Below are 18,094 nucleotides of genomic sequence, written 5' to 3' on the forward strand. Positions count from 1 at the left end.
AAAGGCATCACACTTCATTCCAGTGAAGACTACTTATTCAGCTAGTGATGTAGGACAAGTCTTCATCAGAGATGTGGTCAGATTACATGGTGTTCTGAAGAAGATTGTATCAGACAATGATGCTAAGCTCACTTCCAAGTTTTGGAAGGATATGTTTGCAGGTGTAGGGACAAAGTTGGCCTTCAATACAACTTATCATCCATAGACAAATGGACAGACAGAGAGGGTCAACAAGATATTGGAATATATGTTAAGGATGTATGTGATGCATCAATAATGGAGGTGGGAAGAGTATCTTCCACTAGTTGAGTTCACTTACAACAATGGGTATCAGGAATCTTTGAGGATGAGTTTGCTTGAGGCACTGTATGGGCGGGGTTGTAATACTCCCATCAGTTGGAGTGATCCAGTTAACAAGGTGTTGATTGGACTAGACATGTTGGTAGAAATGGAATAGGAAATGTAGGTAATAAAGAAGAATATGAAGACAAAACAGGACAAACAAAAAAGTTATGTAGACTAAAACTTGTTGTTTAAGGAGTTTCAGGTTGGGGAACAAGTGTACTTGCCAATGAAGCCGTAGAAGAGCTCCTTTCGAACTGGATCATGTGCCAAGATGGCACCTAGGTTTTTTTGACCTTTCAAGATTCTTGAAAGGATTGGACCATTAGCCTATTGATGTGCACTACCTCCAACAGTGAAAGTCCATGATGTTTTCCTTGTGTCATTGCTTAATAAATATGTTAAAGATGTTGATCATGTGATTAACTGGTCTGTATTGCAGCTGGAGCCAGATGGAGAATTCTTGTTGGAACCTCAATGTATATTGCAGAGAAAAATGCTCATGCTCTAGAGCCCAGCAATCGAGCAAGTTAAAGTGCGGTGGAAGCACTTTGGGCCTAATGAAGCTACATGGGTTATGGTGGATCAGATGCGGGCTATGTATCCTTCTCTATTCACTGGTTGAGCGAATGTTTTTGGTATACTATTTGGTGTGATGTTTTGGTATATGTACATATGTATATGGATGTAAATACACCATGAGTTGTGCTATAGAGCTCCAATAATCGGTATGAGTGTCATGTCATCATGGTTGTCATGATGTTATGTTGTCATGATTGGTTTGCTTTTCAGCAGGTTGAACATTGTAAACATTGCATCGAGCTAAGTTATAAAGCTCCATGGATAGTATGTTTTGCTTGCAGCAGTTTTGTTGGTTGTAGGTGTCGTTGAACACCGAGGACGGTGTTCTCCCAAGGGGGAGGGTTTTGTAGCATCCCTGGTGAAAAATCCATGTAATAAAAGTGAATAAAGGCAAAATAATAACCATGGTCATGGGACACTTATTCCAAGTTGAATGTTAAGCAAAAACATCCTAGTGTGGGTGTTCATTTGGTTTATTATGGCTAAGGAAATTGGCAAAGGCTTTGGAAAGGCATGAGGCATTAATTGGCATTTTATTTATGAAAATAATGGAAATTAGGAGAAAGGAAGGTGAAAGGTTAGAGGTTGCATGTGAGGAGGAAAATTTAGTTAAATAATGGAAAATTGAAGAAAATAGAGGCCTCGTTAATAAAAAGGCTTATGAGGATTAGTTGGTACCTTTTGTTAGTTCAATTTTGGAGCTCTCTCTTTATTTTCTCTCTCTCACACTCTTGGACACTTAGAGTTTTCTTGGAGCACTCTAGCATTGGATCAAGGAAAGCAAAGAAGGCAAGAGGAAGCAAAGATCAAGCAAGGAAGAGAAGGATCAAGCAGTTATAGCGGGATTATTTGAAGGCATCAATTTGCATGTATGATTTCCTTGCTAGTCCTGGCATGCATGTTTATGCATGTGTGTTCTTGGTTCTCTTATTGTCATGGGCATGGGTTTTGCTAGGTGTGATAGTGTTCTTCACCCTTGCCTTACCATTTCCGGATAGCCATGGTGTGATGGGTTCTCATGTTTTTGGTTGAGCTAGATTGTTGGATGGATTTGAAATTGAGTGAGGTGGATCTATGAAAGAAATAAGACGTGGCATAGTGACCCCTGAACTGGACTGTGGGTTGCGGTAAAGCCAGATTTTGTATTACCTTAATGGGACTAGGAATCCTCGACTGGTGAATGGCATCCCCCCATTGTGAGAGCGATTGGAGGGCCCCAGTCGCATGCATGCCCATTTCATGGGAGCGATTGAGGCTTTGGGAAGTAGAGTGTCAAGTTGTTTCAGAGGTTGATCACTCGGAAGGGTTGGTTGGCTCTTGTAGGTTCTGTGACATGTGCAAAAGGTCTTATTTTTTGTGTTGTGTTGGCTCCACTTCCTTAACTGTACATGGGGAGTTAAATTAGATTGTAGTAGCCTCTCGTCACATGTTTACCCCAACGAACCAATTAACTTAGGTAAATGTGGGAGGAGGGTGTTACATTGAACCAAATTATTGCCACTTAATTATTGGCTTGTGAATGTTATTGGTTGACCTTATTTCATTAAGACTGCTCCAATGTTGGTCCCTGAGGCATCACTTTCGATCACAAAGGGTTTTGTAAAATCTGGGAGGGCCAACACTGGGGTGGAATAGATGGCCTATTTAGATCTAAGAAGGCCTGTTGTGTTGCTTCTATGTAGAGGACTGGATTTTTCTTTAGAAGATTTTTCAAGGGTAAGGCAATGCGTCCATAATTTCTAACAAAATTGTGATAGTATCTTGTGATGTCCAAAAATCCCCACAAGATTTTCAAGGTTCAAGGTTGTGGAAAATCTTGTATTGCCTGAACCTTTTTTGGAGCCACCCATACACATTCACGGCCAACAACGTGTCCCAATTACTCCACCTCTTCCAGTCCAAAAGAACACTTGGACAATTTGACAAATAATCTATTGTCTTTCAAAAGTTGCAATACCTTGTCAACATGGTGAAGATGTATTTCCCATGTTTTGTTATAGATAAGTATATCATCAAAAAGGACCAAGACAAAATTTCTAAGATATGGTTTGAGAAGGTGATTTGTGAGGCTTTGAAAGGTAGACAAGGCATTAAAAAGAACAAAGGGAATAACCAAAAATTCATAATGACCTTTATGGGTTCTGAAAGTTGTCTTAGGAATGTTTGATACTTTCACTTTGATTTGGTGATAGCCTGAACGAATATCCAACTTGGTAAAGAATTGGGTGCCATGGAGTTCATTAAGGAGATCTTCTGCTATTGGAATGGGAAACTTGTCCTTGATGGTGATCTTGTTGAGGGCCCTAAAGTCGAGACACATGTGCTACTCCCCATATTTCTTTGAGACCATGACCACTGGGGATGAATAAGGGTTGGTTTTAGGACGAATAATGTTTGCTTCTAGTAGCTCCTTAATAATATTTTCATTTTCATTCTTTTGTGCGAATGGATACTATTGTAGCTGCTACAAGCACCCTCCAAAAAATTGCCCATGCTTTGAATTTGGAGCCTCCCTTCTGCCCACATGAGCTCATCATTCACTGCCCTCAAGTATTCATGATATCTTAAAGACTTATCTTTCCATGCAGTGCCAATGATGTCTTATTTTGACACTGACCAAAACATTTTCAAACACAAGTCGTATCTTGCCCTGATTTTGCAAATTTATTAGTCTTCCCTTAAGAAATTGCACAATCTTGGAAAGCAGACCATCCTTGAGGATCTGAATTACACAATCGAGAGAGAAAGACCAGCCTTGAGCTTAGAAATTGCATAAAAGCTTCCCATGCCATCAGAGACTGCGCAATTCACTATGCCAAGGAGTTGCTCATTCCCTTATCATTGGGAATTGTAGAATCCTTCTTGGTAGTGTGAATGGCTAATTTATCGAAAAAAAGAAAAGAAAAAAAAGTGAAAAATGAAATCCCTAGAAATCAAGGAGTGGATAACTAGTTTCCCGAAGAGTGGCACAAGTTGTTATTTGACTTTCCACCAAGTGTCGATTTTCCCTTGATTTTAGGCATGCACATCATAAACCCTAACCAGCATAGATCTATATAATAGATGCCCCTAGAGCTCATTTGCATATTTGATCTTGGAGCTCTAACCTTCCCAAGGAGACCACGTAACCTTCGATGGAGTTTGTGGCACTTCTTTGGGTGAGTTTTTCTTTTGTCGCTTTTTGTCATTTCGCTTATGTGAGTGTTGTTGTGCTTGTTTCTTTTCATAGTTGTTGGTGTTTTATCTTATATTAGCTTGTATAAGTGTTGGTTTGGTCGGTCGTTCGATTTTTTCAAGTGTCACATCAACTTCTTGTTTTTACCCATCAATGGTCGTTGTTTCAGTGACTCAACGACTCCTTGTGCATGCTTATTTTTCCTTTAGCATGTTGATCTTCTACACTTGATTTTCACTGATTTATCTTTCCTTAGTCAGATCTGCACTCTTACTTGCACTATCACTAAGATCTGCCACTTCCCATCCTCTTCCTTGGTTAATATGCCCCTTAGTTGGCCGAGAGTTGCCATGATCAATTGTACATTGTGCAACTCCAAGTCTCAAGCCTCGTGCTTGGCCTCAAAGACTGTGCAATGCGCAGTCTGTTATGAAACCAGCTCAAGAAAAGATAGAAAAGATAGATCAACACCTTAGAATTCAGCCTCTTCGAGGGGGCAACCTCCTTTACATTACATAAATGAACAATTCTTTGATGATACAAATGAAAAGACCTCCTTTCTATATATAGGAGTCTAAGGGGTTATAACATAATCAGAGCCGACATAACAATAATAATGTAAGGGCACAATAATAACAATAGTGGGCTTCTATGGGGCACAATAGTAACAATATGGGCACTACATGGGTACATCAATATAATAAGTGGGTTATACTAATAACAATAAGGGGTTACACTAGTAGTATAGGGGCCTAACATGCCCCTCTCCTTCAAAAAGCGTTGTCCTCAACGCTTGAGTAGTTCTTGATGCTTCTGTATAAAATTCTTATCCTCCCATGTGGAATATTCAGCGGGTAAGTTCTTCCACTTGATGAGATACTCTGAAATTGATCGATTTCATAGCTGTCGCGTTATTGTTTCTGTGACTGCTCCAGGTTCCAATATGATTTTTCCTTTCTCTTCAATTTCTGGCAATATTGCTTGAATTGGGATCTTTTGCAACTTTTGAATAAGTGGCCATACTTCTTCGTCCTTTTTCCATTCATCCCTTGCTTCGTTTATCCAATCTGGTTGGATAATATAAATAGCACAAAACAATGCTTCCACATCCTCATCCTCGAAGAGTCTTCCCATTCGGTAAGGTCGCCATTTTTTAAGTGCATGTAGTATTGCCAACATTTCCTTCTCATAAATAGCTTGCTTGAGATGTAGCAGTAAAAATACCCAATCACCTACATCAAAACATTTTTCACTACAATGTTTATCTACCTGTTGTTTCGTTTTATTTTGCACCGAAGTGGCGTTATCCTTTAAAAGTTGGAGAATTTGTTGTTGATGCTGGATGTGATCTTTCACTGCTTGAACCTTTTTCTTCTTGATATGTCCTTCTATCTCTAGAGTTTGAGGAGTGGTAATTTCTTCCAATCCTTTACAAGATATGGTCGGATTCATTTCTTGATGCTCGATGTGATCTTTCACTTCTTGAACATTTTTCTTCTTGATATGTCCTTCTGTCTTGATAGTTTGAGGAGTGGTAATTTCGAACAATGAATTACAAGATATGGTTGGATTCATTTCTTCTTTCTCGATGTGAACTTTCACTTCTTGCACATTTTTATTCTTGATATGTCCTTCTATCTTGAGAGTTTGAGGAGTGGTAATTCTTTCCAATGCTTTACAAGATATGGTCTGATCCATTTCTTCTTTCTCTGGGGTGGGGTCCTGGCGTATATCTTCTTCTTTTGATGTTTCTTGATCCTTTTCTTCCTCCTCTTCATATTCTATGTATAATAATTTATTCTCAGCACACTTATGACCTTTAGTGCATTTGCTATCACAATTGTAACAAAGCCCTTTTTCTCTTTTTTCTTCCAATTGTTGTGGTGTAACCCTTGTAGGTTGTGGAAGGCTAGGAGAAACAACACTTCCATCTTTATAGTTGTGAGGGGTACGCTTCCTGGTTTCCATAATTTTTCTTTCCACTATGTCACAAAGCCCTTTTACTCTTTCCAATTGTTGTGGTGTTGCTCTAAAGAAGGTGTTGCTCTTTGTATCCTCATAATGTGCTATCATTTCCTCCGTGAAAATTGACCACGTAACAAGTTTTTTACGAGAACAAAGCCCTTTGTACCATAAAAATTGATCTGGTTCTAAATATGAAGATGCAATACATACCTTTTGTAACAGTTGTACACCATGTAGATCAAAATATTGCTCCATCTGAAGTATCCAATTTACTGGATCCTTGCCATCAAACTTCCTCATCTTGCTTTTTCTTGATTTTAGGAGCTCGACCTTGAAATGACTATAACTCTATACTTTCAGATATTTAAGTTCTAAAATTGTGACCTGTAGTAGCCCTCTATGTCCTCTTTCCAATGCCACCAGTCTGATCCAAATTGGATTCTCTAAGAAAGAGTTATGCACAATCTCCCAAGATGACCTGATTATAGACCTTTCCAGAAGAGCGAACTTGTATGAAGTGCCACGTGTCACTGTTTTGACCTTTGGATCTGAAAAAGATATACAAAAAACTACAGTCCGTCCTCTTTCTATACCTTCTTACGAAATTTCAATCCGATCCCCAGAGAGAAAGTTATGACGATTTTCCCCAGGTCACCTGTTTTGAATGTAATTCAGGAGTCTGCAAAAATACCAACTTCCTCAGATCATATCTCCACAAATATCGCGTGAAAAGCTCTGAAATTCGGACCCAAGGTTCAGTGCAATTTCTTCTCAAATGGGTTTTTTTTGCGACTTCTGAAACGTCACAGAAAAAAAGTTATAGCGAAAATTCCACGATGAGTTGTTTGGAGCAGCGAAACCCTAGAATCCAAAGCTCTAATACCAAATGTTATGAAACCAGCTCAAGAAAAGATAGAAAAGATAGATCAACGCCTTAGAATTCAGCCTCTTCGAGGGGGCAACCTCCTTTACATTACATAAATGAACAATTCTTTGATGATACAAATGAAAAGACCTCCTTTCTATATATAGGAGTCTAAGGGGTTATAACATAATCAGAGCCGACATAACAATAATAATGTAAGGGCACAATAATAACAATAGTGGGCTTCTATGGGGCACAATAGTAACAATATGGGCACTACATGGGTACATCAATATAATAAGTGGGTTATACTAATAACAATAAGGGGTTACACTAGTAGTATAGGGGCCTAACACAGTCCCTAGCTTTCCCAAATGCGCAATCTCTCCCTTGATCTGCCCAGGTTGAGACTACACATTGCGCAGTCTTAAGCCTCAATCCTCTCCCTTGACTATTGAGACTGTGCAATGTGTATTTCATGAGGCCAGTCTCTTCCCTCAATCCAGGAATTGCACAGTTTTCCCTCTCATTCTTGTGTTTGTTGCCTTGATCTTACTTTGTGAGTCATTTTGCTTGAGTTAATTTATGTTTGCCATGAGTGCATTTTTCTCCTACAGGTACTGCAGATTTTGAGCACTTCTCCTGATCAGTTACTGTTACTATGGCTCCCAAGAGATTTGTCTAAAAGGACATTATAGAGAGTAGCATCGAGGAGGCAATTGAGAGTACTCCAATGAATTTTCTAGTTTTCTCAAACACTCAGTTGTTTATAGAGAAAGAGTAAGACATTAGATTTTAGAAGGTGAATGATGTATTCTCAGCAAAAAAATTCAAAGCAAATCTTGAAGACCAACAAGTTTACATCAATGTCCAAATGTCAGGATTATACAAGATTGCATGCAGGTACGTGGTTTTTCCATATGCAAACATTGTCAGTTGGATATTGTCCCATAAGGATAACATGACCATGACTCTTAGCAATACTAGTGGACAAAGGCTTGCCTCTTTGCTGGTACCTAATTACCAACTTATGTATCATTTGTCGATGTCATACACTCATGGATTCCCACCTTTATGCAATCACCAACTACTTGCGCACAAAGGATGTCATCAAAGGTTGGGTGAAAGAGCCTTCCAAATTCCACCAAACACCTTGCAACATTTACAAGACCAAATCTCTCAAGAAGGATTATCATTACGTGATAGTCATATGTTGTCATATCTATGGCCAGAGTAGTATTGAGACCTTTCTAGAAGGTTGGGAATTCTTGCTTAATCAGGTTTTGAATGAAGGAAAACCATTCAACTGGTTGGAATTCCTGGCTCAACAGTTGAGAATTCATGTGGCTAATGCTAAGAACCCTCCGAGGGGCAAGCCAGATTCTACATGTGTTCTTACTTACTGGATGCAATATGTGCTCAAAATTAATTTCCTGGCATGAATTGGACCTAGTCACCAACATAAATTATCGTGAACATTTACTGCAAATTGCTTTCAGAGTGCAGTTACAAAATAGTAATTGAAAATCTGACTAATCACTTCCTCGTTCCATTATACAAGTTAATATTTGAGGAAGAGCCACCTTGCATGTCCCGTGAGGCAATGTAAGCAGTGTCAGAATTTGCAGAATAGTTTGCCTCACCAGATGGCACTTTCCTTAGAGTGTTTGGTAGTCATAAGTCTCCACATCTTCTACAGAGGAGTGCCACCGAAAAGTTGGTCATGCAAGAAGTTGCTTATCATCTTTCCATAAGGTTATCAGGAATTTTGCACAGGAATAAGAAGGAACCTTAGCTCGTTCTTCCTTTGCAAATTAGATTGTACGAGATCAAGAATTTAAAAGTTGCAAACATCGAAGGCAAGGAGAGAGAGAAATTCACATTCAGTCATTTGGACTTCAATCTGTACGATCCTTGGAATGCTTGCAAAGAACACTTGTGTGAGGATTCATTTCCAATGGCGAAGTGGGACATTTTACAGGCCCGAGGAGGAAAAGATGAAGAATTGTTACAATGCCTCCAAGTCCCACGAACTAGTCAGCTTCGCAGGAACATCACAGATTACTCCTCAGAAAAGAAGTCACTCCAAAGGTTGAACCAGTAGAAAGGCACAACCCAGTGTGAAAAAAGGGCAAGAAGAAAGTTGCCCGTAGTCTACTAGAAGAGTAGAGTTGCAAGATGAAAGTGGATCCAATCATCTTGAAAGTGGCCATAGCAATAGAAAAGAGGAGGAAATAAAGGAAGTAGGAAGAAGAGATGAAGCAAAGGGAAGAACAAGAGCATAAAAGATTGGAAGAAGAAAGGAAGAAACAAGAAGAAGAAGAAAGGAAAAAATAAGAAGAAGAAGAATAGAAGAAGAAGAAGCAACACAGAAACAAGTTGAAGAACAAGAGCATAACTGACTACTAGAAGTGGAGATAAAACAGTTGCAGGAGCAGGAACTTGCTCACGAAATTGAAGAATTAATTGTGATTAAAGACATGGAGGTGGAACTAGAGCCGCGGAACCAAGATTTTGATCTTATGTCGAGCACTCAATAGGTCACCCTTCAATCTCCCCCTCCTCCGAAAACAGAGCAAGCTCCAAGCGGTTCCTCTTAATGATGGTCCGGTCATGGATACATACAATCTAACTTATGATGAGATTCAGAAGAAGATTGTACAAGAGAGAAAGAAATTTTTTATGGATGATCTTACATCTCGTGCATCCATTAGAGAAAGGGTGATTGTAATGGATACCGAGAGAAATACATAAGCCATTGTTGCAGCCAACTTGGCCTTCGCAGTGCTACCAAGTCAAATATGGAGTATCTCATGGCTGAGAATAAGCAAATGGAAAATAACTTGCAAGCTGCAAGGCAACAAATTGAGCAGCTCTAAGCAGAGGTCTAGAAATCAACTCTTGCATAGGTATATATGGAAGAACCTAAGGCAACCATACTTGGTGAAGTAATGACATTGGGAGAAACCATGTGGAGCCTTTATGAGGAGCTTGTCACTGTGCATAAAGCAGTTGTCTTCTTGCATTACATGCAACACAAGTGCAAAGATAACGCTAAATTCCTCAAGGTTGTCCATACAACCATCTTTGCCATGCATGAGTGGTCAATGCAACTGGTGGGCTCCAGTATTGCAACAATAATGCTGCAACTCCCGGGACTCCCTTCTTTACTTTTATCAACCCGGTAGTTCGTAACAAACTTGGAAGCGACGGTGTTGTATGCACAAGTACTAGCTCTTGCCGCAACTGTCACTTGGTCAGCTGGCACAAGTCCGCTAGGAGCTTAAGCCAACTTCTATGAGCTCTGAGAAGAAGCTTTCTAACTTATGGATGGAAGCTAACTCAAAAGAGGCTAATCTACTTACAGAAAGAAACTGAAAAGCTGAAAGGAAACACAAACCCTAATTTTACAAGCTAATCCTACTGATGCAAGAAAGAGGAAGAAAGCTACTGAAAGAGATGCCATTGACTTCTAAGAAGGTGAAATGCATGTCTTTTAGCTACTTCTAGAGTAAAATTTGGAAAAAAAAAAGGGACATCTTTTTGTATGTTTGAGTAAAGTGTCAGAATTGTCACGCATGTGCTTTAACTGGTTTTTGACTGTGTAGAGGTGGATTGGCGAGAGGAAATGCTTGTAGGAGGTTTGGAAGGTTAGAAGAGGGCCTAAGGGGTCCCTAGCATCCTTCTAGATAGTTTCACAGAGTTTGGCTATCAAGAAACTGCTTTCGTGAGCTTATACAGAAGTCTGCAGGGGTTCTACAGGATGTTCTACAGGATATTCCGAAAAGAGGATTTTGGAGGGTTGATGGAGGAAAAACGGTGGGAAAGTGGAAATGGAGGTTGGATAAGGATGTTAAGGGGTCTAGGACCTGGTGAATGAGGCTAAGGAGGGATTGGATTCGTTCGAGGATGGAGGGAGCAATGATGAACAAGAATGTAGAAATTAGGATAAAGGGAGAAAACGTAGCAAATGAGAGGCAAGAATCTAAGTTGGAGGACGAAGCAGGTTGCATGGATGGGGTAAGGGTAGGAGAGGAGGTTTCACAGGTGCTCTGCACGTTATTTTTCAAAACTAACCAACAAAGACTAAGAAAACCAAAGATCTAGCTGTTTTAACCTAATTTGACCTAGACATCCGCAAAGAAAGATGAACAGAAGTTTATTGGCAGCAAATCATGTAAAACAATTATGGAAACCAAGCAAGAATGGATCTAAGCATGAAATCACAACTGGTACCAACTTTTACAACTAAGAATCTAACACTAGAAATTGCATGAGGAAGAAAACACAGTGTTTTTGTGGCAGCAAGGACACCTTGGTCTCAACTCATGGTCCCAAGGAGGGAGAGGTGAGATCAAGGGTTGCTTGGTAGCCCTTTTTGAAGATATTTTCTGTTACCACCCTATTAAATCAACTTAAAACATGAGAAACTATTTCTATCAGCAAAAATGAACTAAATGACCAAACAAGATTGTATTCTAAATAACAGATTTTATTCTAAGAATGCAGCAAAAACACATAAAAGTAAACAAAGGAGGTACTGGGCACTTGGGTTGGGCCCAACCCCAAGAGCAACAGCCTCCTAAGGAAGATTAGAGCTGGTGCAAAGCTAGATTCATCTTTATTGATCAAAAGAATAGTTACATCCCAAAAACTGTCTACAAGAAAAAGCTTGAAAATGTGCTGAAATGCAGAGCTAACCTACTGCCTAAAAAATGACTAAAATCAAACTACCAACTAGCTAACTTCTGCCAACCCCCAAATGAGGCCCTAAGCCCTCTTATTTATACAAATTGAGGACCCCAACAACCCTCCTAAACTTTAGGAACTGGGCTGCCAAAACTTGTAGTTAACAGCAACTTTACTAGCCCTTGCTCGGCTGCCCTTGTGATAATTGATGTGGTGGCCCTTGAACTCCGAGTTGGTGGTGGAGAATTAGAGGTAAGGGACCATAAATGAAGGGGACACCTTCCTACAAATCCTCTCCCTTGTTCTTCCACGAATTTGGCTGCCAAGTGCTCATTAAAACCTTTGATTTTGTCTCCAAATTGACCAAAAAGACTGCATAAAGCACACATTAGACTTGTTGGCATAATGACTAACCCGATTCACTCTATTAGCATAAATATAATAAAAAACATGCAATAAACTAATGAGAATGGTGGATTAAGTCGAATTAGGAGGCTAAATGAGCCCATATAATTATCCATTTTTGGGGCTCATCAGCAACACAAAGGGATCGTCCGAATTGGCAAAGAAAATAAGACAACAGGCAGAGTTCGAGAAAGCACAAGTTCGGATGATCATCCAGAGTAACAAACAAATCATCGCATTCATCGACAACATTCAGGCCTCATATGCATGATTATACAATAGTGTGGATTTCATGGTGGAATCACACAAGATGCCTTCAGTTGGCTCAATCATTGAAGTCAAGCGCAGGAACCAAGGTAGGCAAGAGGTTAAAGACTACTTGGACCAACTCAAGCAGATCGACACCAAGAAAGATCTGGAGGTCAAGAGGAACAATATGCAAAAGTACAATGGTGGCCCTGTCCAGATCAACACCATGTTTCTCCTGCTGAAGAATGAAATTTAAATCCATTCCAAATCAGTCTACTCAGATGCAATGGAGGCTAGAGTCCACTTCCAACCTGATCCCATCACACAGTCTGGGGAAGTCATCACACAGTACAAGGCTTGGCACCACTATGTGACCGAGAAGCTATAAGTTAAGGTAGCTGAGCTAGAGTTTCCCCAAACTCAAGATTGACTTGTTTTTGTCTTATTATGCTATCTAGCTGACTCTACCCAATTTTGTTCTATATGGGTATGAGCAATATTGTATTATTTTTTTTGTAATTAATTGTAACTGAAATTCCAACTGTCAATTGTGGAATGTGAAGAGTCATTTTGTAATGAAGTCCAAAGGTCATCGTTGAAGGAAGTCAAACAATCATGAGGGATGTCAAAGAGTCACAAAGGGAGATGAATAGTCACCTTTTTTTTATAAATTTACCCTCATTTGTCATGTAAAGGGAATTTGGTCGGGTTTTTGGCTTAGGAGTAGAAACTTGGGAGTTTTGTTGAGAGCCTTGGCTTCTTTGTAGCATAGACAAAGTATCTTTCTTTGGAGGAGCAAGTGTTGGCTTCATGTTCCACTATTGGGACTAGTGGTTCACCAATTGTATATGTATGCTTGGGATTTTCACTTTAATAAATCTTAGATCCGACACATTTTCAGGCATATGTTGTAAATATAGTAGGACTACTCTTGTTATGTTTGCAATATATGTTATTCAATTTATGCTAACGCTTATGAACTATTTCATTTGCATTAGTATGAATCATGTTGAATGTGTGTTGTTGTAGATTTCCATCATGGTTAACTTGTGAACTATTTTGCAGGCTAACTTGTGATGCCTTTTATGCTTGTGTGTTCCTTTCAAGTTGCGTACTATTATAGGGTTCTAAGGGGCTCATTTTCACTCTCCCTTCATCATGTTAGAACCTTTCATGCATTGCACTTGACCCTTCACAAAGTTATACAATTGTTTAACCAAAGTGAGGAATACATCATTCTATGTGTTATTCTAGCCAAGGCATAACACTAAAACCCATTATTTTAGCAACTGTGTCGTATTCCAAATGGGGCTCCTATTCCAAACGGTGTGAGGTCTAATTGGGACTTCATATCAGGGAGAACCCTTGAATGTTGGTAGGTCCAACACCATCAATAAATACCTATAGGGGTGGACATTTGGTGGCTAGCTACCTAGAATCAAAGGAATGTTGTGATCATGTTCACCCCAAGAAGGAGGTATCTCCTTAGGTTTTCAAACACCTGTTGGTGGTGACTCAACACCGTTTGCAAATCTTGATGAATGCTAGCAAGGTTTGATTCAATGGCTTGGATTGCATTGAATTGAGCAACAACTCCATGGTGTCCTTTTTTAAAAGGCTTCTCCATTCTATGCAAGCTGATGATAGCAGGAGCACCTTCGTGGAGCCCTCGAAGCGTATGAGTGTGTCCATTCTATTTGAAGCTCATATGGAGATCTTGGAATTCCATGGTGATGGGGCCTAATGTTCGAAGCCATTCTTCTTTGAGGATGATGTCACAACCTCCCATTTCAATTGCAAACATGTGTGTTTTAATGTGATAGTCCCCCTGTTACACTAAAAAATGTCACCATGACTATTTGCAGTTAGTATGGCTCCATCCACTGTCATACTATCCTCCTTGGCAAGTCTCATGCCTTTGCTCTTCATGTCAAACTTCAAGAAAGAGAGAAAAGTCATTTAAAGTCAATTATCTCTGGTACACAGTTTCTCTTAGCCTTACCTGCGTGTACACAACCCAAGTTCACAATACTTGTGTACTTGTACGCTCTGTATGTAAAGGGGTGGGTGCGTACTCCTGTAAAGGTCAAAAGGCGCAAATTTCACTCCAAAAAAGTTACTTGTGGTCAGTTCTAGAGCATTCTAGAAGCTTGTTTGACGTGTATGAAGCGCCTCCAGATGGTTCATGTATCCCTACCAAAGAGGAACTTATCCCATCAAGAGGGGAGCTATCCCATCCAAAGAGGGGCTTATCCCATTGATGGTGGATCTGAATAACTTCCTCTAGAGCACTATAAATACAGGCATTGGGCCAAAGGGAGGGGAGGTTGAAAGCTGAACATTCCTAAGGGTAGATGCTGCTGGAATTAGGACTTCCTTGTAGAAGCTTGTGAGGAGAGATTACCATCTTTGCTTGTTTCATTTGGAAGTGGGTGAGCTGATTAGAGTAAAGGAGAACTCTTGTGGACCCTGGGAGGGACTTGCACAACACCAAGGCTCAGGTTGTAATGGTTCCTTTTGTTACCTTTTAATACAAATTAGTCCATTCTTCTCAACAATTTGTTATTTATGAGTTGTTTCATATACTCCTTGGTCTATATGTTAAATATGTTTTATTTTATGTGATATTCAGGTGCTATTTAATTGTTTGATTGTTAGTGAATGCAGGTTTCGAAGAGAAGGAGGAGCTCATCCGGATCAACGAAGCTGGACTACTACAACAGCGTTGGGTTACAGGTAGGATCTAAACACTTGATTTCTCATATTGTAAAGGCATATTTAGTGAAGGATTGCTCTTATTTGTCTTGTTTGTCACTAGAAAGTCTTAGGCTTCTAGGGAGGTCGGTTGTGTCCGCACTAACGACTCTTTCCGTATGACAAAATGGTGACAAAACATTGATCCTGAATATTGCACCTTTCAACCAGCCACTCTAAGAATGGCACCTGGGCCCTCATGCCAGGTATGGCCCAGTATTTGTAGAGACCGCATGCCTTTAAAGCATCAATGGAAGGTTGATGACCTATTACGGTCAAATCGACATCTTCGTGTTCTCTTTCACGCCAATCTAGCATGGTGGGCAATCTACACACCAAAAAGCATTGATTAGAATTCATTAAATCAAATTTTGATGGTTAGGTTTTGAGTTTGGGTTTTGAAAATCTGCTTTGCGCGGAGTATGCACCCCGCGTTCAGAAAACAGAGCGTGGGTACGCAGCTGTTCTAAAGGTGGGCTGCGTACTCCGACCATTTTCCCATATACGAAAATGTCGGGGTACGCAGGTCACCCATGGGGCACCTGCGTCCCCCGAAAAGCGGACCCTAAAACCCCAAACCCTCCAAAAACTCAAACTAAAACTTAAAATGGAATTCTAAACGGATGAAATTGAAGAGGAGGATGTTGTGAAATACCTGAAAGATACGGCGCTCGATTCTGACGGTCGGATTCTCCGCAAAGTCCACGGGAAGTTTCTTGTCAAAAGCCCTTTTCTCACCCTCAACAGTAAAATGGTAAAAATGACATGGTAAAAAGTCTTTTTATAGGTTTTTTAGATAAATGAATGCTAAGTTTGTTTATTTTTCACCATGAAAAGATATTTTTCAATGAAGTTTTTGCCCATCTTAAACAGGTATGAGTAATGTGTTGTTTTTGTGCAGGACAAAAGGACTTTAGGGAAAAATCATCAATTTTCACGAACCAAGACATCAGAGTCATCTTTTAAGTCCTTTTCTGACTCCTAAAACATGAAAAGATTGCCGAGCGTTTCTTTTACACTCGTTAAAATGGAATTAAAAGACGGTCCTCTTATAGCCCTTTTCTGACCGTAAAAACAAGAAAAGATTGCCGGATTTTTGTCGTTTCAAATTCGATACTGGAAATAAAACGACATGCCTCTGATCGCTTTTTACTTTTCAGGTCAAAGGCATTAATCATGAAAGTACTCCTTGGTCGCAAGATCAAGCGGTTCTCTCAGGTATTATTTTATACTTTTTCGGGCTTGGGAGACACAAATTTACGAAAAAGTTCACCTTGGAGTCTTCTTTAGTTTTTTTAGACTCTCTAAAATTGAAAAACGCCGAGTTTCTCCTATACTGGACTCGTTAAAATTTCACAGTAAAGGACCTGTTCGATTACAAACAGTAACGGACCACTCCTTCTTAGGGTTCGAATCAAAACTAAGTTGGACTCATCCGAAGGATGACCTTATAATCAAGCATATGTTATCCTCCTCAAGCTTGTAAAAAATAAAGAGGTACTTGCCAGAAATGGTGGGGTAAAAGAGAGAAGAATGAACCTATTTGTTATCCTTTGTTACAGAAGAACCTTATCACCGCTCTTGAACACGACACGTTTCATTCACCTGGGTTGGGAAATCCTTTGCCTTAAAGCTGATAAAACCACTTTGAAAGTCTTCAACCGTTTCTGGGTATTAACTTTGGGTCAATCGTCACCAAGCCATCTGTCGTGTCGTTATGTGTTCAAGAGGTCTCTGCAAATAAACCATTCATATGCAAAATACTTGTCATCCATTTGACCATCCTTGAGTCAGTCCTTACAGCAACATTTCTTCAACTTGAACAATGATTTCGTGTTGTGGGCTTGCCTGCAACGGGTCGCTTTCTATCGACATCAACACGTTATCTAGAAAGATGACTTAGAAATCGTCAGTACCTTGAAGTCTGCATGCATCAATGGCAGATTTCTCGCCTTTGACGACAGTTTACATCATTGACTTTCGATCAAAGGATTCCGTGACATGTTTGACACCAACCCATTCATTCACATTTCATGGATTGTACTGGGTACTTTGAGAACCATTGAAATCACTGGTGGTCTCTCTCACACTTGTTAACAGTTTACATCATCGACTGGTAATCAAGTGGTTTCTACCATGTTCGACATCAACTCATTTATTCACATGGATAGAATCGTACCAATTCAGGAAGTAGAGATGAAGACCCTGGATCTAGTTTCCACCATCCAGGTTGCGAGGAGTTTTGTATTCATTATATAGTAGACTAACCATAAACAGATGGTTGCGTCCATACTGTGTCTACAAAAGTCTACGATTGTGATGTGCTGCAAAATCATTCTTGTACCAGAGCAGTAGTTAGATTGTTAGTTAAAGTTTTCAATCTGAGTATGGGAATACCTACCTTAGGGATGATATCATCTTATATATGTATTTTGTGTTGAATATTTGCAGGTTCTGACCGGGCCCTTCGCAAGATACTCCTTGAAATGATAAAGTACTTCACCCTTCCTAGATCATATAAAACCCTAATCTACTACACGCTTCGCACTTTAGGGGGAAATCTGTTACACTAAAAAATGTCACCATGACTATTTGCAGTTAGTATGGCTCCATCCACTGTCATACTATCCTCCTTGGCAAGTCTCATGCCTCTGCTCTTCATGTCAAACTTCAAGAAAAAGAGAAAAGTCATTTAAAGTCAATTATCTCTGGTACGCAGTTTCTCTTAGCCTTACCTGCGTGTACGCAACCCAAGTTCACAATACCTGCGTACTTGTACGCTCTGTATGTAAAGGGGTGGGTGCGTACTCCTGTAAAGGTCAAAAGGCGCAAGTTTCACTCCAAAAAAGTTACTTGTGGTCATTTCTAGAGCATTCTAGAAGCTTATTTGACGTGTATGAAGCGCCTCCAGATGGTTCATATATCCCTACCAAAGAGGAACTTATCCCATCAAGAGGGGAGCTATCCCATCCAAAGAGGGGCTTATCCCATTGATGGTGGACCTGAATAACTTCCTCTAGAGCACTATAAATACAAGCATTGGGCCAAAGGGAGGGGAGGTTGAAAGC

This window comes from Pinus tabuliformis, chromosome 9 (assembly GCF_031772625.1).
Source record: "Pinus tabuliformis cultivar Carrire ecotype Pingquan chromosome 9, CPIR1, whole genome shotgun sequence".
NCBI lineage: Eukaryota > Viridiplantae > Streptophyta > Pinopsida > Pinales > Pinaceae > Pinus > Pinus tabuliformis.